Here is a 23,484-nt window from a genome sequence, read left to right on the forward strand (position 1 = left end):
CAGGTTTTTGTGAGCTAAACGGTGTGAGCTTTGGGAGGGGTGAGATTACTGCAGCGTGATTGTTTTTGAGGTGTTGGGTTATTGTGCTGCACAGGTTCCTGCATGCATTTCATGGCCATTTTGGATCATAGTTCTTCAAATGTAATCAAGAGTGTTTATGAAGGATTTCATAGTGCACAATGCTACACACAGACATGAAGAGGCGGTCTTGTTCACAGCGATTAAATAACATGTTTTATATAAAATTGTACAATTGTAATCGAAACAACAAGACGACAAATTTGTCCAGTGGCTTGACAACAATGGAAATGGGCACTGAAGTTTGACGGTTATTTTTTCTCTTGTATATTCTGAGGACTGAACTGTATCGATGAATGAATAGAAGTTTTCAAAGGGAGAAGAGGCAATTTAGAAGATAATTGGATTGTCCACTGCAAGAAAACCATAAGTATATAATTAAATATATAAAAGATAAAGTCCATATCAGAACAGTTTTACATATTTTTTCGACTGCTGCCATCTTACTTCCTTTAAATTTCCAATAGATTTTGCTGCATATATATCTGTCAAGATATACACGAGGACAACACTGTAAATTGGATTCAGAAAGCTTTAATAGTAGAATGGCAGGTGAGTCTCAGATGAAACTGACAGATGCAGGATATGATTAGCAGTGGAATGATAGTGTGATGATATCTTGCTTGGATATGCTTGGATGTAGAAAGGATGTGCAAACCGGGAAACACATGAAAGGGTCACAGGAGAATCGGGGAGCATCCAGGAGGAAACGTGGGGTCTTGGGAGAGAAGCAGTAGGTAAGGCCTTTTGCTGGAATTCTGTGGTGACACACTGGAACAAATGAGTATCCGAATCTGGGAATCACAGAGAGAAAGTTAGCAGGTCGGTTCCTAGTTCAAGGTTCGACGGAGACTGGATGAGAAGTGTGCTCTTTTGTAGTGCTCAGTTGTGCTGGATTAGATGACAGGTGCAGGTGGTTAATACTCAGGTGATTGTGATCTTTGTGCAGTGGGTGTGAATGAACCTGATTGATCCCTGACATTACCCCCTCCTCCAGGGTCCGCGCCGACGTAGTAGAGCTCTGCCTCGAGGTCGTGGAGCTGTGGATGCTACTGGTGGAACTCAGTGAGAAGTGTTGGGTCAAGGATATCATCTCGTGGAATCCAAGATCTTTCCTCTGGTCCATACCCTTCCCAGTCGACCAGGTATTCTAGGCGACCACCACGACGTCGGGAGTCCAAGATGTCACGAACAGTGTAGATGGGATCTTCTTCAATGGGGGGCATGTCAGGATCAGGTTCTGTGGAAGGAGGGAGAACAGCAGGATAGTGAGGTTTTAACAGTGATACATGGAACACAGGGTGAATCCTGAAGTGAGGCTGGAGTTGAAGCTTGTATGTGACCGGGTTGACTTGGTGGAGAATTTTGAAAGGTCCGATGTATCGTGGGCTAAACTTTCGACATGGTTGGCGTAGACGAATGTATCGTGTGGAAAGCCAGACAAGTTGACCAGATTCATATGTAGGCGTTTCACCTCTTCGGGCATCTGCGGACATCTTATGTCTGTTGACCGCCTGTTGGAGATGACAATGTGCTTTGTTCCAAACCCTTTCACTTTCTCGGAACCAGTAATTAACTGAGAGAACCTCGGATGGTTCACCGGACCATGGAAACAAAGGTGGCTGGAAACCCAGGAAACATTGAAAAGGTGTTAGTCCAGTAGTGCCTTGACGTAAAGAATTCTGGGTGTATTCGGCCCATGCGAGGAACTGGCTCCATGTCTTGTGGTGGTTCTGGCAAAAAGTGCGGAGGAAACGATTTATTTCTTGCACTTTTCTTTCCGTTTGCCCATTCGCTTGAGGATGGTACCCAGATGTTAGACTAATCGTGACCCCAAGGAGAGAGCAGAAAGCCTTCCAGACCCGAGATATAAACTGGGGACCACGATCAGATACAATATCCTCAGGGATGCCAAAATGACGGAACACCTGGTTGAAAAGATTCGAGGGCCGTGGGGAGTCCTGGTAATGAAATCAATTTACAAGCCTTAGAGAATCTGTCCACGATGATAATGATGCACGTATTAACTCCAGATGATGGTAGATCGGTGATGAAATCTACCCCCAGATGTGATCAGGGTCGCTGAGGGACAGGGAGTGGTAAGAGTTTCCCGGATGGTAAATGGCGTGGATCCTTGGTTTAGCACAGATTTGGCATCCTTGGATTAAGCGTTTTACATCTCCCCTCATCTTTTGCCACCAGTACCGTGGTTGAAGGAGATTAAACGTTTGCATGGCTCCGGGATGTCCTGTACCCACAGAGGAATGCGCAGACTCAATAAGAGGTAGACGAAACTCATGTGGGACATAGGTAAGGTTGGCTGGGCACTCAGGTGGAGGTGGATCTCGTCGTATCAAGTCAAGTCAAGTCATCCTCATTTATATAGCGCTTTTAACAATGTAGATGTTTCAAAGCAGCTTTACAGAGATAAACATATAATTTAAGGTAACAGAGATTGGTTGGTTTTATAGTGGCTCTTGAAAAATGTTTTTTTCCAGCTAAAGTTAGTTTTGATTGATTCACTTCCGTCTAAATGATCATTTGCTATTAAATTAGGGGCCGCTAAGACGACACCGTTCTCTCTAAACAGACTTTAAACGTGAACCTGTGATAGACGCTGATTGCGTTCACATGCGCATTAAGAATTGATTCTATAGTTATGTGCGTTTGAATATATGTGCGCAGGTTTGTAATTCCTTACAAACCATGCCTAAACAAACTACTTGTCTATAAATTTTGATGCAGAATTTTTATGTTATCTTATCACTTTGGGTAGGTACGCGAACCGAAAAATTCCACAACGCTTTATCTGTAGAGTGGTATAGGGATCCTCCATAGGTAGAGGCTAGTTGGTACTTCAGCACTGCATTGTCATCGGGTCCAGGCGAAAGTCCTTCGTCAGATATGGAAACGGCCTGGATCCAGCAGCCTGCGGGAAAACCTCGGGATAAACAAAGACACAAAAATTAGCGTAGATGCCATTTTTCTTATGATGTAACGAGTACATTAGGATTTGAGGGAAGTGTTCCCAGTTCCGGCTGACCTAATCTAAGCAGCCTAATATTGAATTATAGAAGTCTATAGAGTGTTATGTGAATGCTAGGTCAAAGAGATGTGTTTTTAGTCTAGCTTTGAACTGACGGACTGTGTCTGCTTCCCGGACAATGTTAGGAAGATTGTTCCAAAGTTTTGGTGCTAAATAGGAAAAGGATTTACAACCAGCAGTCGATTTATATATTCTAGGTATTATCAACTGGCCGGAGTTTTGAGATCGCAATAGACGTGAAGGACTATAATGCGTTAAGAGCTCGCTCAAGTACTGGGGAGCTAAACCATTTAGTGCTTTGTAAGTAATCAGCAATATTTTAAAATTTATACGATGTTTAATGCAGGCAATGCAGTGTTGACAGAAACGGGCTAATATGGTCGTACTTCCTGGTTCTGGTAAGAACTCTAGCGGCTGCGTTTTGAACTAGCTGTAGTTTGTTTATTAAGAGTGCAGGGCAACCACCCAGTAGAGCATTACAATAATCTAGCCTTGATGTCATGAACGCATTAACTAGTTGTTCCGCATTTGTCAATGAGAGCATATGACGTAATTTAGATATATTTTTAAGATGGAAGAATGCGGTTTTACAGACACTAGACACGTGACTTTCAAATTAAAGATTGGTATCAAAGAGCACACCCAGGTTCCTAACTGACGACGAAGACTTAACAGAGCAGCCATCAAGTGTTGGACGGTATTCTAGGTTATTACGTGTGGAAGTTTTTTGTCCAATAATTACAATCTCTGTTTTTTCAGAATTTAGTAGTAGGAAATTACTAGTCATCCAATTTTTGATATCAACTATGCATTTCGATAATTTTGTGAACTTGTGATCGATAAGACATCGAGTACCTCTTTGGATCTGGTCGTCAATATCCCAAAGGATCGGGCTGATGAATACCGATGTTGGTAAGATCGATTCAGGTTCTTCAATGAGATCTGGGGGGGCATGAAGTCTGGAGAGAGCGTTGGCGCGGATGTCCTTGGATCCTGGGCGGTAGGTTATGTGGAAATGAAAATGAGTGAAGAACAGGGCCCAAAGGGCTTGTCTCGGGTTCAGCCTTTTGGCTTCTTTGAGGTACTGCAGATTTTTATGGTCAGTAAGGACTGTGAATGGATGTTGAGCACCCTCGAGCCAATGTCTCCACTCCTCCAAAGCCAGCTTGATGGCGAGAAGCTCACGGTTTCCCACATCATAGTTTTGTTCTGCTGAGGATAACTTCTTGGAGAAAACTGCACAAGGGAGAGGTTTGGCCGAATCTTCCTGCTGTTGAGACAGGATGGCACCGACTCCGGTCGTGGAGGCATCGACTTGCACAATGAAGGCGAGGTTTGGATCAGGATGACATAGAAGGGGTGCAGAGGTGAATTCCTGTTTCAAGATGTTGAATGCTGTGTCTGCCTCGGGAGTCCAGGTTAAGGACTTGGGTTTTCCCTTTAGGAGAGAGGTGAGTGAAGAGGTTATGGTACTGTTGTTATTGATGAAACGTCGATAAAAATTTGCGAAGCCCAGGAATCGTTGGAGTTCTTTTATTGATTGAGGTGTTGACCATGAGGTGACTGCTGTGACTTTCCCGTCATCCATCTTCACTCCATGTTTGCTGACGACATAACCCAGGAACGGGACAGTCTCTTGGTGGAATGTACACTTGTCTGCCTTGAGAAAAAGGGAATGATCTCGTAAACGTTGGAGTACTTTAAATACATGGTGTCAATGGACAGTTTCGTTGGGAGAAAAGAGGAGTATGTCGTCAATGTAGACAATCACAAATTTGTTCAGGAAGTCACGGAGTATCTCATTCATGAAATCTTGGAACACGGAAGGGGCGTTGACCAATCCATAAGGCATAACGAGGTACTCATAGTGGCCAGATGGGGTAATGAACGCAGTTTTCCATTCGTCCCCGTCGCGGATTCGAATACGGTTATACGCACTTATATGGCACAACCAGAGGAAGGGGGTATTGGAACTTGATGGTTATTTTGTTCAGTGCGCGGTAATCGGTACAGGGCCTCAATCCTCCGTCTTTCTTGGCGACAAAGAAGAAACTGGAGGCTGCTGAAGAGGTGGATGGGCGAATGTATCCCTGTTTCAAGGCTTCCTGTATGTACTCCTCCATGGCTCGTTGTTCAGGGATGGAAAGAGTAAATATGACCTTGGGGTACCGATTCGCCTGGCTCTAAGTCAATCGCACAATCCCAGGGTCGATGTGGTGGAAGATGGGAGGCTTTTTCGGGACTGAAGATATCGGCGAACGTAGAGTAACAGAAAGGAATGCTTTCAATGGATGTCACAGCGATGGAAATATTCACTGGAGAGGGGGAAACCGCCTCGGGAAGTTCAGGAAAACAAGTAGAGTAACATGTTGACCCCCATTGCAGAATTTCTCCCTTCCTCCAACAAACTACGGGATTGTGTTGTATTAGCCAGGGTCTGCCCAGAATTATTGCTGCCGTGGAGTTTTCAAGTATCAGAGGAGTGAATGATTCTTTGTGTAAACACCCTACTTATAATGTGATGGGCTTGATTTGATATTTCACATACCCGGGGTTCAGGGCTTTTCCAGTCACTGATTTTGCGGTGAACGGGGTTGGAGAGTGGGTCTTCTGGAGTTGAAGTTGCCTGCAGAGGTGACTCGAGATGAAATTACCCGCTGACCCAGAGTCGATGAGGGCTGTAACTGAAATACTAGCGTCAGCAGTAATCAATGACACTGTAGCAGATAATGGAGCAACACTAAGGGTACTGGTGGATAACAAACTCACCAGGAGACGTGGTGGTCGGACAGGGCAGACACTGATATAATGGGTGTTGTCTCCACAATACAGGCAAAGATGATTTGACATCCGTCGGGCTCTTTCAGAGACAGTCAAACGGGTATTGTCGATCTGCATGGGTTCTGTATCGTTTGCCACGAGACTTTCCAATGATTGAACAGAAACAGGATGTACTGGTTGTCGATTCTCAGGATAACAGTTCTGAGCACGTCGAGCCACTCGGATGGAGAACTGGATGAATTTCTGTAAGCCAACACTATGATCATATACTGCAAGTTGCAATCGAAGAGCGGATTTAACCCTCATCGGTAGGTAGTGATGAGCGCTTTCTCATTCCATCCACTTGCCGCAGCCAAGGTTCTAAATGTCAAGGAATATTCAGTGATTGAACTTTGTCGTAAAGTTGTCGTACTTTGTCGTACCTTGTCGTAGATGATAGAGCTGTTCACAGGTGGATGAGTCGCCTAGAGGAATGGGATATGAAAGTCTGGAGGGTATTGGTGGCTGGACCGGCCTGATTCCAGATGGTTTCAGCCCATTGCAGTGCTCTGCCAGTGAGTAATGAAATAAGCAAGGAGACTTTTGAGCGTTCAGTAGGAAAATGATATGGCTGTACCTCTAGCGCTAGGGAACATTGAAGGAGAAACCCGTTGCAATCCTCCTCCTTGCCTGAGAAGGGCGTTGGTTTTACCATGGGGCTTGTCACACACCACGGAAACGAAGCAGCAGATGCGGAAGCGGGATTGGCTGTCACTCCGCGCTCGTCAAACCCAGGCAGAGGAATTTCGATTGGATTTCTCTCTGGAGCGGGATTTCCTGAATCAATAGCGGTTTTGGTCAAACCTTCTGTCAGGATATACACGAGGACAACAAGGTAAATTGGATTCAGAAAGCTTTAATAGTAGAATGGCAGGTGAGTCTCAGATGAAACGGACAGATGCAGGATATGATTAGCAGTGGAATGATAGTGTGATGATGTAGAAAGGATGTGCCAACCGGGAAACACATGAAAGGGTCACAGGAGAATCGGGGAGCATCCAGGAGGAAACGTGGGGTCTTGGGAGAGAAGCAGTAGGTAAGTCCTTTTGCTGGAATTCTGTGGTGACACACTGGAACAAATGAGTATCCGAATCTGGGAATCACAGAGAGAAAGTTAGCAGGTCGGTTCCTAGTTCAAGGTTCGACGGAGACTGGATGAGAAGTGTGCTCTTTTGTAGTGCTCAGTGGTTCTGGATTAGATGACAGGTGCAGGTGGTTAATACTCAGGTGATTGTGATCTTTGTGCAATGGGTGTGAATGAACCTGATTGATCCCTGACAATATATATATATATATATATATACAGGTCCTTCTCAAAAAATTAGCATATTGTGATTAAAGTTCATTATTTTCCATAATGTAATGATACAAATTAAACTTTCATATATTTTAGATTCATTGCACACCAACTGAAATATTCCAGGTCTTTTATTGTTTTAATACTGATGATTTTGGCATACAGCTCATGAAAACCCAAAAAAACTATCTAAAAAAATTAGCATATTTCATCTGACCAATAAAAGAAGTGTTTTTAATACAAAAAAAGTCAACCTTCAAATAATTATGTTCAGTTATGCACTCAATACTTGGTCGGGAATCCTTTTGCAGAAATGACTGCTTCAATGCGGCGTGGCATGGAGGCAATCAGCCTGCGGCAGTGCTGAGGTGTTATGGAGGCCCAGGATGCTTCGATAGCGGCCTTAAGCTCATCCAGAGTGTTGGGTCTTGCGTCTCTCAACTTTCTCTTCACAATATTCCACAGATTCTCTATGGGGTTGAGGTCAGGAGAGTTGGCAGGCCAATTGAGCACAGTAATACCATGTTCAGTAAACCCTTTACCAGTGGTTTTGGCACTGTGAGCAGGTGCCAGGTCGTGCTGAAAAATTAAATCTTCATCTCCATAAAGCTTTTCAGCAGATGGAAGTATGAAGTGCTCCAAAATCTCCTGAAAGCTAGCTTCATTGACCCTGTCCTTGATAAAACACAGTGGACCAACACCAGCAGCTGACATGGCACCCCAGACCATCACTGACTGTGGGTACTTGACACTGGACTTCAGGCATTTTGGCATTTCCTTCTCCCCAGTCTTCCTCCAGACTCTGGCACCTTGATTTCCGAATGACATGCAAAATTTGCTTTCATCCGAAAAAAAAGTACTTTGGACCACTGAGCAACAGTCCAGTGCTGCTTCTCTGTAGCCCAGGTCAGGCACTTCTGCCGCTGTTTCTGGTACAAAAGTGGCTTGAACTGGGGAATGCGGCACCTGTAGCCCATTTCCTGCACACGCCTGTGCACGGTGGCTCTGGATGTTTCTACTCCAGACTCAGTCCACTGCTTCCGCAGGTCCCCCAAGGTCTGGAATCGGTCCTTCTCCACAATCTTCCTCAGGGTCCGGTCACCTCTTCTCGTTGTGCAGCGTTTTTTGCCACCCTTTTTCCTTCCCACAGACTTCCCACTGAGGTGCCTTGATACAGCACTCTGGGAACAGCTTATTTGTTCAGAAATTTCTTTCTGTGTCTTACCCTCTTGCTTGAGGGTGTCAATGATGGCCCTCTGGACAGCAGTCAGGTCGGCAGTCTTACCCATGATTGCGGTGTTGAGTAATGAAACAGGCTGGGAGTTTTTAAAAGCCTCAGTAATCTTTTGCAGGTGTTTAGAGTTCAATTAGTTGAGTCAGATGATTAGGTTAATAGCTCGTTTAGAGACCCTTTTCATGATATGCTAATTTTTTGAGATAGGAATTTTGGGTTTTCAGTAGCTGTATGCCAAAATCATCAGTATTAAAACAATAAAAGACCTGAAATATTTCAGTTGGTGTGCAATGAATCTAAAATATATGAAAGTGTAATTTGTATCATAACATTATGGAAAATAATGAACTTTATCACAATATGCTAATTTTTTGAGAAGGACCTGTATATATATATATATATATATATATATATATATATATATATATGCAGCTCAAAGACTGTTGAAGGTGTTACAATCAGAACATTTTATTGGAAATATATAGGATGTTTCAGATATTTTTTTTTCCAGATTTTTATGTATTTATTGCATTTTGTTTTATTTATTTATTTATTTTGTTGATCACAAAACACTTAACATTGTTTAATTAGAAGAGATATACTAAGTCTGTGCAGTTTGTGCCGAGTTTGGTGGATGTTTCTTGAAAGTTCTTACAGAAGTTACATTTTAAAAAGTTTGTCTCTTTAGGAACCCTTACCTAAGTTTGGTTTTGTGAAACCAATTTAATCAATAAAACTATAACTTCAAATCCACTGTTCTTGGAATGTTTATACGCCATGCCGCATTGCCTGACACGTTTGAGCCCAAGCAGGATGTTTAGTGTTGCATCTCCATGACTTAAGCGTTTATCATGGGCCCTATTTTGACGATCTAAGCGCATAGTCTAAAGCGCTCGGTGCAAATGCACTAAGGCCATGTCCAAATCCACTTTTGCAAGTTTACCAACGGGAAAAAATGGTCGTCACGCCCAGTGCGTGGTCAAACAGGGTTGTCCCTATTCTCTTAATGAGTAATGGGTGTGTTTTGGGCATAACAGGCAAAAAAAAAAAAAAAAAAAAAGTGTGATTTCACATTCCCTTTAAAAGCCAGTTGTGCTCACGCAATGGCGTATTCACTATTTATATGACATATTTTGCATCAGAAAGACTGAACGCATCTCCAGAGTGCAAACGGATCTGCTTGTGCACGAGGTTAAAGCGCAAGCACCATCTACAGGAAAAGTCTTTATGTACTTTGTGTACACAATAATAATCTTTTACATTGTAATCCTTTTATTTAGAATATTTGGCATGTTTGTGCTGCTGTGCATCCCTGTGTGTGTAATATGCAGAGTGTATAAGCATTGTGCACCCGCCTATAGGCACATATTTCTAATGCGCCCTTTAAATACCCAAAAAATAAAATAAATACTGCGCCATGGACTTTATACCAGGTATTTGTTGGTCAATGGCTCAGTCTGGCAGTCTATTTCAGTTGTCTCAAAGTAGCAACGCGCCAACAATGCTCCTTAACACACCTCGTTTTCAGACCAGCACGCACATGGACGCACAAATGGGCACAAATGCATTATTTGTTATTTAAACAATGTGGCGCAGGAAGTGAACATGATAACTGTGTCAGGCTGAAACTAGCAAAAAATACTTGTTTCGCGTTGCATTTCACCGGGTGTGTGATAGGGCCCTATGGGTCTGTAAACAGTCTTATCAGGTGCACATATCCAATAATGCTTGAGTCTCATTAAATGCACACAGTAAAGCTGACCTCTCTTTTAACCAAGCTATGTCGTGAGACACACACAGGTAAAGATTGGCCTGTTTAAGATAAGCTCTCCAGTACAAAATCCATTATTATCTGCTACTAGTTTCTGTCAGCCTGCAAGGTCAACCCTAGATGAGGATTTCAGAAGAGGCTCAATCTGGCTTGGAACACATTTGGTGCAGAAGAAGCACTTCTGATCCCAGCAAGGTCAAGTATTTCTTTAGTGCTCAAGTGTGCTGTTGCATTTTGGGTACCAGCATAAGCATTCTGGAATTATCTCTCTCGAATCCATGTTATTGTATTCATTTGGACTCACGGGCAAAAAGCAATCGTTTACCAGCAGTGAAAGTGAATACAAAAGGAATACAAACAAATGCAAACTCTGAATATTATGTAAACCCCTAATAATTAAATGTGTTAAATAATAAAAATATACTTCAAGTATTTAATCTCACTTTATTTACCAATGTATTTGCTGCTGACCGCTGCTGACCTGTGTTGGTCCAATTCAACCATACTAGCAAGTACAAATTACTTTATAGATAAACATCACATTTGTTTCATTTTTTTTTTCATTACTTAAGTAAGTGTTGTGTGTAGTGTAAGTGTAGTGTTGAACTTTCTTGCAATCCAGGGGTGTGTTTCCTGTCCAAGGACGTAATTCGCTGCTTAACTACCATAGTACGATGCATCATTGAAGAAATCAACTAGCGAGTGTTTCCTGAAACCATATTGTCGTAAATGTGTTGTTCAAACACATAATTGAATGATGTCATGCAGGTGGTGGAATAATAAGTTATTTTAATTAATCTGTTTGAGATCAAATTCATGCCAGATTTGTTGCTATAAATCACAGCATCTATGACACCGAGGACTAATTCTCAGTTTTCTCAGTCATTTTGCTTTTTGCATTTTACTATATATACAGTGCTGGTCAGAATGATTTACCCCCTTGGTAAATATGATCAAAGATGGCTGTAAAAATAAATAATATATTTATTTATTTTTAAATGCAAAAATTGAACCTTTTATTGAAGTAAAATAATTGAAATTGGGGGGAAAATCACATTATGAAATAAAGGTTTTTTCTCCAAAACATATTGGGAACAATTATTTGCCCCTTTTTATTAAATGTTTTTTGCAACCTCCTTTTTCCAAGATAACAGCTCTCCAAGATAAGAGTTTTCTTCTATAATGCCTGATGAGTTTGGAGAACACCTGATGAGATCAGAGACCATTTCTCCATACAGAATCTCTCCAGATCCTTCAGATTCACAATTTCATGTTGGTGCTTCTTCTCTCTCTCTCTCTCTCTCTCTCTCTCTCTCTCTCTCTCTCTCTCTCTCTCTCTCTCTCTCTCTCTCTCTCTCTCTCTCTCTCTCTATATATATATATATATATATTAATAAATGTGTAATGCATGACATGTAACACTGTAGTCCGCACATCCATAGATAGTGCATAGTGCATGGTGTGCTTAACCATAAATAAACCCAGTTAAGTGATCCATGGCAATGGCACTAAAACCTCAGTTAATGCATTAGACATGCTTGGTGAAGAGAGCCAATGGATAATTGCAGTGTGTCTTGCTGGGTCTATGTACATGGTAACCTTGATTAGTGTACAGGTCACTGGAGAGATTCTGTCTGGTCATTTGACGCTGATTACTGGAGAGAACAGCCTGTGATTGCATTATGGAGCTCAGTGTTCTCGCTCCAGCTACTGTGTATGCATCTGTGTGTTAGAAACTTAAAGGGTCGGTTTAACCATTTAACGTTTGAACGATTTTAAATTGAAGGGATGGATGATCTTGGATATCATTGTAGATTGTGCATATGAAGCGTATTCTCTTTAATTTCAAAGTCAACATGAAACAATGTTCCTAACCCATTTTGCTTCTATATGTGACATTTCTGAGCAAAATTAAATATTCAATGAGGAAAAAAATAAGTAGGCCAGTACTAGATTTTATCAAGTGGGAATTGATTGGATTGTGAAATGCGTTTCAGACAAGATTGAGTCTGAAACAGTACAGACACTCAATTTTGGATGAGGTTTTTAGACCGTGTCATGGAGGCTGAAGGTCAAGTTCACCCAGAACATAATCTTAAACTATTACAGTTGTTTAATTCATTGTTATTTTATACTTGTACATTTTATTCAATATTGCTTGCCGTTTCTTTTTAAAGGGCACCTATTATGCTAAATTCACTTATACATGGTGTTTGAACATAAATGTGTGTTGGCAGTATGTGAGCAAAACAACCCTAGAATGATAAAAATCCACCCAGTGTTTTTTTACAACCCCAATAAATCATAAGCACTATCTCAGAACGAGCTGTTCTAAGATTCGGCTCAATGTGACGTAGAATTGTGCAAGCCCCACCGACGTGGTTTGATTGACACTGTGGTTTTGGCATAGACCCCACCTTCGGTGATCTGTTCACCATCCTCCATTGTTTCAACGACAGCCGGTGTTCTAACGATTTGTGTTGCCTTGTCGAAAATGTCTCCTAAGAAACAACTGTTCTGTTGTGTGATGTAATAATGTTCATAGTAGAGGTGTGCGGGACACAATTTTCAGACCCGCTCCCGCCCGCTCCCGCAGTGTTCAGTCCCGCTCCCGCCCGCTCCCGCAAAGATTTGTCATTTTTAGTACCGCTCCCGCCCGCATCTGTGATATAATGTCCCGCTCCCGCCCGCACTTTCTGTCTGATGAAAGGTCTTGGGGAAAAAAATGCGTGCACACAAAATTCCTTACCAACACTTGGTAACATATTTATTGGTCCCATATTACGAACAGCATAATATTCACAACAGTACTTTATCTGAAGCACTAGAGGCGCTCTGTTCCTCGTCCATGCCCCCTATTTTGAACTTGAACTAGCTTTCGAATTCGAACTCGGAGCAGCGGGAAAGGAATTGTCTCTAAACAAGTGTGCGTGAGATTAGGCCCCGCCCTACCCGACAACATTCACAAGTTTAGGCTGCTTAAAACGTTTTTATTGCTGCCAATCAGAATCTCCCTCACAACTACAAATTATGTACGCTACTTTAATCATTTATATATTTTACTTTACACTCATATTTAATTTGCGGGAGTGCAGCGTATCATCCCTCCCGCCCGCACCCGCAAGTGCACCTCATCATCCCGCCCGCTCCCGCAATGACCTTTAAAAATTTGTCCCGCGCCGCACTGTTTTGCGTCGGGACCCGCGGGTCCCGCGGGACTCCCGCGGGAGTGCAGACCTCTAGTTCATAGTAGTTTTCACTTACTTCTGACATCAGAACCACTGAAAACGCAGTGGATGGATTTTATTTAGGAAGGAAAGGCGCCACTTAAACTTCCAAAATACGTTTATGTTTGCGCGAATCATTTTCTGACAGACTGTTTTGTGAACGAGGGTCAATTCAAAGCAGGTCTTGCTTCAAAGTTAATCCTCAAGTGTGGATCGTTGCCTACTGTTCGCGATTCAATGTCACATCCAGTAGAAGTAAGTGTATTTTATGATTTTTGAGCAAATAGTGTCACAGTGTTGGGTTGTGTTTCCCCGGGTGTCCACTAGAGGTCTCTTTCCCTTACTGTCACCATTCATTCTGGAACTGCATTTCCCATGATCCTTTGTCTGTTCTCATCACTCATCATTGCACGCAGCTGTTTCTCATTACATTGTTAAGTTCTGTGTATAAATACCCTGTCTGTGTCAGTCCATGTCACGGAGTCGTTGTTATCCGTCACGATACCACACACAGGAAACAGGGGTAGATCCAATAGCAGTTTATTCGGGTAATCCAAAATTATAAAACCAGTCCAGGCAGGGCTCAAAATCCATATAAGCAATCCATAAACAAGAATCAAAACAATAACAGGCAAGAACACAGACCTCCAAAGTGGTGTGACGAATAACAACGACTCCGTGACATGGACTGACACAGACAGGGTATTTATACACAGAACTTAACAATGTAATGAGAAACAGCTGCGTGCAATGATGAGTGATGAGAACAGAAAAAGGATCATGGGAAATGCAGTTCCAGAATGAATTGTGACAGTAAGGGAAAGAGACCTCTAGTGGACACCCGGGGAAACACAACCCAACACTGTGACAAATAGTCATTTCAGTCGATTTCAGCCAATTCAACAACAAATGCGTCTAAAGTTGTTGTCGTCGTCGTAGGATGTCTGTGTAATAATTTAAACCTTGTTTGTATAGTGTGTGACCACACGTTTATAAATATATTTTTTAAAGATATTGTATTAAAAACTGTGCATGTTTTCTGTAAAGAGAAGGCTTCAAAATTGCTGTTTCATCCGTCTTGTAACCTTCCATACAACAAATAGTGTCAGTTTTAAGTCACGTATTATTTTTTGCAACAATTACAAATGTAAATAAATTAATACCTGTTCTATCTCCCTGCAGCATATGTTTTCTTGTTCTGTAGCCATCTTCTCACATTTGCCACATAAGCACCTGTACGACAAGTAATGTAAACATGATGCAACAGGTCCCTCGAATAAATGTAATTTCGTTTGTACGTAGCAAACGTTATCAAAGTATTTGTGTTTGTAGTTTCAAAAAATTGCACCAACGTTATCAAAGTTTGTGTGTGTCTGTGTGTGTGTAGCACATCCATAATTGCAAAGGGGACGCAATTTCAACTCTATAAGTACATAGATGTATCAAATAACCATTCCGAGACATCCTGGTCCATTCTCATTTATGTTTCTTCTGCCGGAGTCTCTTCATCATCTGGGTCTGATTCCGGTTCAAACATGTACGGCTGAATGCCATACAAAACAGCGGGTCTCTCACTCTCAGCCATTCTACCGACTGTTGTTTGCAAGTTACGCCCTCATCCAATGGCTGGGCGGGGATATTCAACTTATTTACATTTAAGGTGGTACGCACCAAAACAGCTCTTTTTAAAACAGGCCACAAAAATTACATTTTCAAATGGTTATAATACATTAATTGTGGGGTATTTTGTGCTGAAACTTCACAAATACATTCTGGGGACACCCGAGACCAATATTACATCTTGTAAAAAGGGGCATAATAGGTGCCCTTTAAATATTTGTCTAGCAATTTGTGAGTGAAGATTTTTTTTAATGAAATCTGAGAGCTTTCTGTCCGCTTCATTGACAGAAACATCATTGCAACTTTCAAGACCCAGAAAGGTGGTAAAAACGAGAAAACTTTTTGTGCGCAAAAACACCCAAAAGAACGACATTATTCAACAATCTGTTCTCTTCCACGTCATTCTCATATTCTGTTGATGTAGTGTAAACAGTGCAGCGATTCTGGGTTCTACGTCAGAACATAGGCTCACTATTGGCCGATGCTGATCATGTGTGTCATGACCCAGGAGCTAGCCAATAATGAGCCAATGTTCTGACGTAGAACCCAGAAGCGCTGCACTGTTTACACTACGTCAACAACGTAGGAGAATGACATGGAAGAGAAGAGGTTGTTGAACAAAGTTGTTATTTTACTTTTTTTTGCACACAAAAAGTATTTGCATTGCTTTATAACATAAGGTTGAACTACTGTAGTTACATGGACTATTTTAACAATGTTTTACTACCTTTCTGGGCTTTGAAAGTTGCAATGACATTTCTGTCAATGAAGGGACAGAAATCTCTTAGATTTCATCAAAAATATCTTCATTTGTGTTCCGAAGATGAACGAATGTCTTACGGGTTTGGAACGACATGAGGGTGAGTAATTAATGACAGAATTGTCATTTTTGGGTTAACTATCCCTTTAGCACAATTTCTGGCATTTTTATAAAGTTAGCCTTCATGATATTTTTTAGCTTTGTAATTGATTGAACTGATTAATTTATTCAAAACAAGACCTTAAGTGTGTATTGCATAGGCTAAATTTGGGATTTCATATTGATGTTAAAGTTGTATCAAGCTCCATCCATGCTTATCTGTAAAACATGTATTGTATTTTTATTTTTTTTTATGCATAATAAATTGTAAATAGCCCTCCCATGCACAGATCCATGTCTTTATAAGTTATGTTGACAAGATCTGAGAGCTAATGATAGATTGTCTCAGACAGATAAGATTGCAGTCATTTCTGGGAATCAATCTGAGAAGGTGATGGGGAGATATGAGGTGGACGTGGGTGTCAATAACACGATGGAAGTGAGTAAGTGTCAACCTGTTAGCCAGAAAGAGCTCACGTAAACAAGCTGTAAAATTGATGGTCTTTCTACAAAATGCATTATAGTAAATGAGAGACCTTTCTGATGAAAGTATTTTTCTGAAGTTTTTCTAAAGGATTTTGGGCAGCAAATGTATATGCTGACAACCTCAATTTCAGCCTGTTCATTATTCAAGGCTGTTGCATGTGTTTAGAAGACTTGGCATATTGCGGACAAGTTGAAATAAGTATTTTCTATGGCTATTTTAAGGTTTGTTTTCTCTTGTGATTATAAATATTCAGCCACTATTAACTGTTGTTGCGTGACAAAGAAAGGACACCCTTTTAAATTATATAGTTTTACGTATCAAGACTAATAGGCTAATAAAAAAAAATTAGCAGGTCTTAAAGATGAACAACACATTACATAATGCACAGTGTCATTGTTTATTTAACAAAAACTAGGCCAAAATGGGGAAGCCATGGGTGACAAACTAAGTACACCCTATGATTCAGTTGCTTGTAGAGCCAAATTTAGCAGCTATAACTTCAAGTAATTGTTTTCTGTATGACTTTATCAGTCTCTCCCTTCCTTCTGGATTAATTTTGGTCCGCTCTTCTTTACAATGTTGCTTCAGTTCATTGAGGTTTGCAGGCATCTGTTTATGCACAGCTCTCTGAAGGTCCAATCACAGCATTTCAAATGGAATGAGGTCTGGACTTTGACTGGGCCTTTGCAACATCTTGATTCTTTTCTTTTTCAGCCATTCTATTGTAGATTTGCTGGTCTGCTTGTGATCATTTTCCTGTTGCATAACCCAATTTTCGGACAAGCTTTAGCTGTTGGACAGATGGCCTCAAATTTAGAATACTTTGGTATGGAGAGGAGTTCATGGTCGACTCAAATACAAGGTGCCCAGGTCCTGTGGCTACAAACCAAGCCCAAATCATCTTCGCTCCGTGCTTGACAGTTGGTATGAGGTGTTTGTGCTGTACTTGGTTTTCACCAAACTTGGCGCTGTGCATTATGGCCAAACATCTCCACTTTGGTCTTGTCTGTCCAAAGGACATTGTTCCAGAAGTCTTGAGGTTTGCAAACCTAAGCTGTGATGCCATGTTCAAGAGAAGAAGCTTTTCCCTGGCAACCCCAAGCCATTTGGCAACTTCCAAACAAGCCGTAATTTTGCAGTATTTTCCATTTATACTCTCATGAACATATATATTTAACATGTTTAGAGGCCAGTAGAGTCTGCAATGTATTTCTTGAGTTCTTTGGAATTTATCTGAGCCAATGCTCAACCTTGTGGTGAATATGCTGGGATGTCCACTCCTGGGTAGATTTGCAGCTGTCTTGAATGTTATCCATTTGTGAATAATCTTCCTTACTGTAAAATGATGGACTTCAAATTGTTTGGAAATTGCCAGATAACGATGGTGTTCAACAATATATATATATATATATATATATATATATATATATATGAATTGTTTGTGGGGTGGGGGATGGGGGGGTTCTTTTCTTTCTTATTTTTACCAAAAATGAACGCAAGAGTAAGGCAGAAGCAGCAAATGAGAAGCTAAATGGTTTGTTAAGAAGGCTGTTTGATAGCAGTTGATGAACAGATTGTGCTGAGTGAAAGATGATGTCAGTGCAGGAAAAACTGAGAGAATGGGAAGGTTTCAAAAGATCTGGAGCATCCTGCCCAGCTGCCATTTTTGGATTGGGTCTGTAAAAACCTATCTCAAATTTCCTCAGACAACGTGGTGTACATCTCCTTTAGACAGAGAGATTCTTTCTTTTATCAGACTCGTTGTTAAGAGCACAGGTCCTCTTCTGTGTTCCCTGCACATTCTCGCCAAAGCTTGCCACAGGATGGACACACACACAGAAAAAGCCCAGTCGGTTGCGCCTTTGTAAACACAGTATAAACCCTTGATCCGCTTGGGTCTACTGATGATTCGTTTGTGCTCATCTGGGATTGAAATCCTCAGATATGAGGTGAACGTGATCCAGCTTAACTTTTTGAGAAGCCCCCTCTGCTCTATAGTCAATCTGAAATGCCTTTTGCAGCCGTTTAGCATTCGCAAACTGTGAGTAAAACAAAATTTACAGGAGTGTATATGTGTAATAAATATCTATATACATGTATTGCCCTGTAAATCCATGTGTATAGGATGATTACTTTACAAAGTTTGTTAATTAAAGTTAATTTAATTGGAAAATCTGTATGAGTGATTGTAATTGTTTATGGTACTTTCATGTTATTTGAGGGATTCTGTACTTTTTCTCAAGTAATATTGAGTACTAAATACATGCAGTCTTACCTTTCCAATGCAATTATGGAACTTTCTAATTATTTTCCATTTCATTTTGACTATTTTTGCAGGTCATCTTGACTTATATCTTTATATATCTTGACTTATATCTTATATCTTGACTTATATCTTATATCTTACAAGTTTTAAATGACTGTTTTGTGCAGTCAGTCAGTTTGTGCATCGAAGTTAATTTAATGAGACATTCTCACATAAACATAAACATAACCATAACCACACATAAACATTCTCTACTGTCTCTCTCTCGCCGTCAATTTCAAAAGCTAAGAAAAGTTTTTACTTTTAAATATGTAGGTACAATTAAGTCCACATATTTGAACCTTCTACGTATGTCTCCTCAATAATGTTTTAAGCTACATTTAGATTTTCATTCTGATTCAGTTTATGTATATGAGTGCATTTTCTATATATATATATATATATATATATATATATATATATATATATATATATATATACACATATATATATATAGAAAATTGGGCATTAAGTACCAGAATGGAGCCAGGAGGTTGTAAAGATAGGGTTGAAAATTTAGAGGGATTCATGATAGCTGAAAATAAAAGTTTTCTTTTGGAGGCGGATAAAGTTATTACGTTTTGATGCAACATTACAAAAACATTTTTTTTTTTTTCCTTTGGAAAGATGTGTCTCAATGAATCATGCACATTAAGAAAGTAAATGGGGTCAATTTCTATTTTATGTTGACTTGAAACATCATAAAATGACGCACAGATCCACATCGAATCAAATTACTTTTATATATTGGTTCATTTGCCTTTTAAAATTACTGCTATCAGATATGAAAGGTTGGAAACCGAGGATGACTGATTGCACTTGGGCTAATGATGACATAAATAATGTTACATCATAAAGTTTCTTAAACCTGCCGACCTGCGTCTTTGAGATTATGTATAGTCTTTATCATGTTATTAGCTCAGATGATTGAAGAAAGAGGTGAATTGTGGGTGGTCATAAGTGACAGAGAGAGGAGGGTTTAATGGTGATTGAAAGGCTAAAGCAGGACAGGGAGAGGAGGAGAAAGAGAACCTGATTTATAGTTAGCAGAATGATTGTCGTTTTTCCTGCGAACAGACATTGCTCAACACCCGGGACGGTAGTGCATTATTTAATTGTGAAATTGAGGCTTTGATGTTGTATTCCCAAAGGCTCAATGAGGCTTTTATTCATCTGTAATAAACGATAAAATGCTGATGTGTTGTAGAGTTTCTCCTGTATCTGGAGGCTGTGATGTTCTCCTGCTCACAGCTTTTGCATAAATGCATACCAAAAAAAAAAAGAACAAAAAAACATCTGCCTGCTGTTGCATATTATGTGTCAATCCATCAACTCTTCTGCTTGGAATGAAAATTTAATGCTTGCAAAAATGTTATCTCATAAAATAAGATATCTATTAGGTCTCCACTGCCAAAATTCCATGTCTAACGCTACAATAACCCGGTTGGTTATTCCTGTTATGCTGTACATTTCAGTGTTCCTGTCATGACATATGCATTATAATGAATAAAATATTAAACTCACAATTTTTAAAGATTGATTTTTTTTTATATCATTGCAATACATTTGAGAAATGCTATTTTTGTCATTGCTTTGGGTGCTAATCTCTATCTAACCTGATTTTTTTTTAATTGACAATTAATAGACTATTGCAGGTATATTTAAAAAAAACTGCTTTCAATTCTGCTATTGTAATGTTTCGAACAAAAATTATTGAGAATATTGTTTTAATTAGTATCATTTCCATTAGGTTAGACACCCTGTTAATTAACACTATCCCCGGTTTCACAGACTCTTTTTGTGAAACCGGGCCTAAAAGTAGTAAAATCTAAGTGTCTGTTCTTAACCATTGGACTCAGAGTTGTTGAAAAACAGTTATGACACTCCCATAGACTTCCATCGGAACTGAGAAATGCATAAGTACGAGTCGTGGAACAACAAATAGCTCCAAACACTAAAGTTCCTGCATTGAACCCCATTTATTTCAGTGTTTCACAACCAGACGTGCAAGTAAATTGATATTATAACTGAATTTTTTGACATTTTAACACATTAGTTAACCTCAACCCAGTAGTGGTATTTTATGCAGTGCGTTATAGTTCATGTTTATCGTTAGATAATAGATAGTTAGACTATAATTGAAGTTAGATAATGTGAGTAATACTTCAATAGCTACAATAACCCAATTCTAGTTGTCATATTTAACAATTTTAGTCTACTTGTTATCTACTTGTAAGAGGTTGAATGTGTTTATGAAGACTGCCTATTTAAGGAAAAATCTAGTGTCTCACTGCATATATTATATAATAACACAATTTGTTGAATGCACTTGGTTGCCTTGGTTTAACGCTATTTTAAACTTCTGTCTTGGGTTGAATTCAATATTTGAACTTGAACTGACCTACCGTCAGATGGGGGTGGGAAATAAAGAAAAAAGTAGACCTTCTAGGTCTGCATAATCAATTGAAATTATTTGCAAATAATATTTTATTTTGAAATATGCAAAATTCACTCTTTTTTTCGTATGTCTAAAATGCAAAATGTTTGTTGTCCTGTCACATTCAGTTATTAATTGTGTGAATCGTGATAGGATGTTCAATTCAAAATGGTGAATTGAATATAAAGTTTGCATCGCTGGATATTACTGTTGAAGAGTTGTCAAATTTTAAATGTTAAGCTGCTTACCGCCACACTCTTCTGCACTCGTCTTCTGTAAACAAGACCCGCCTTCTTCGATTTGATTGGTTAATTTGACATTGACAAGCATTGTTAGACTGCTGAGGTAGAGGAGCCTAAAACGCTTACTTTTAACATTTGTCATTCTAACATCAGCAAACAGCTTTACTCATTCTACCCACTAAAATAATAAGATAGACATAAAATAAGAAAATATTAATTCTACTATTTTTTTATTAATTGTACAAAATCACAATTGGCTCTGGTCTGAGGGGGCAGGTTCCAGGAATTGCTGCAAATATAGTGATGTCTATCCTCCTTAAACACATTCAAAGAGATTGACAGCGCAGAGTTGTTTGGAACTATTGAGAGCTCCATGAACCACGTGACCATGTGACAGCAAGATCAAAGCATGTCGCAACTCTGTTTTTCAATGACTCTGATTGGACTGTAGTGCGTTGCTATGCGGTTGCTGAGGTGTTCTTATTGGTTTGTAGTTTGTTTCTATGTGGTTGCTGAGGTGTTCTGATATGGATTGTTTAAACGGTTAAATAAAAGTAGCAGAAATAAAAATACATGTATTCATAAGGTAAATGTATGTGTTGTCTCTTCATAAACAAATGTAACCGGTTATGACAGGCTTCACTCTTCATGGTTCATCAGAAATACCAACCCATACACAAACAAAAAGCAGTTTGCATGCCAATAGATAAAGCTAATGTACATGGCAGAGGAACAATACACAGTCCCAAGAGCAATTTATGCCTGACTAAGAAGCCAAAAGAAACACAAGCATTGTTCTTTCCGCTCTTTTTTCATTTTGTTCGTTCCTTAGACACCATAGCACACAACCCTCTTTCTGTCACACAGCAGTAAACAAATGTTAGGAGAGTCGTGCATTTATTGATTCAAAATATTCAAAAGCCAGTCCCTGGTTCAAGGTAAAAACAAAACAAGCCAAAAGAGAAGCTTCCTTGCATTTCCTCTTACCTCTAAACCCCAGCCATGATCAGTTACGGTCTCGGAACTCATTGAATATGCGTTGTGACATTACCGTTTTTATTTATTTATTGTTATTATGCTAATCAATTTTGCTGGTATTTTGGTTCATTGTCCCGATTAAGACGTCTTACGCAAACCACTCTGAAGAGTATGCAAAGCAGACCCCGCTAAAGGTGGCGAAGTATTCATCTGTGCTGTTTGCTGATGTGTTGTGGCCTTGAGCATTCCATTGTCACTTTTTTTCTTTGTTTCACCTAGTTTTCTTGGTAAATTCACATTTACCTGCCTGATAATGAAACAGCAATTGCAGAAAGATAATGAATTCTTGTTCTAGGAAACCTGACCGTAGTTTGACATAAAAAGTTAAGCAAATGCTAAATATAATGTAATTTCCTTCCGCTTCGAGTGACATATAGGATGTATCAGGTGATTTGTTCCATTAAACTGGGTAAATTGTGGAGGGCATTAGTTCATCCTCCCTTAGAGGGAAAATCCTCTTTAAATGTTAAATAAAGTGAGGTGTTCAAATCATGCTCCACATGGCAGGGGACGAAGCCATCTGCTTTAAGATGAATTTGGCACAAACTGAAGCCATAATCACTACTAAGAAGGAACTTCACTTTGGGAGATTTGTTTAGTCTCTTCCTCTCCACATATCTGCATGTACAGTATTTGGAAAAAGGCGGTGACAATGACAGGGGCAAGGCCCATCAGCAATGAGTCTTACTAATGTGAAATAATATTCATACCGAAATGTCTCATTTTACATGATAAGTGTGTGGAAAGATCAGGTTGGGTTATAATCTGCTAAAGGCGATGTTCTGTGATAGACTAAGGCACTTTTCTGCATGAAAATTAGATTTCAGCTTCAAGTTGTGTTGTTGTAACCGCATGCTCGGAAATGCACCAATGAATATAAATGGTTTGTGATTAAAGATCACTGTCAGTGTGCACATGTCTTCCGCCAAAATGTGTGCATCATGCTAAAAACCAATTTTTACCTGATGACAGATTCATGTTCATGCAATACAATAGAAAAATGACATTATGTGACCTGTCAGC

General features: G+C 39.8%; 1 protein-coding gene across 1 annotated transcript in view; it reads right to left on the reverse strand.

Moving 5' to 3' along the window:
• Positions 1–23,484, reverse strand: part of LOC143741137 (cadherin-12-like) — a 180,274-nt gene that overhangs the window by 88,414 nt on the left and 68,376 nt on the right. The gene's annotated exons all lie outside the window — the stretch shown is intronic.

Source organism: Siphateles boraxobius, unplaced genomic scaffold (genome assembly GCF_051911475.1).
Source record: "Siphateles boraxobius isolate OS27281-9 unplaced genomic scaffold, OSU_SipBor_1 1, whole genome shotgun sequence".
NCBI lineage: Eukaryota > Metazoa > Chordata > Actinopteri > Cypriniformes > Leuciscidae > Siphateles > Siphateles boraxobius.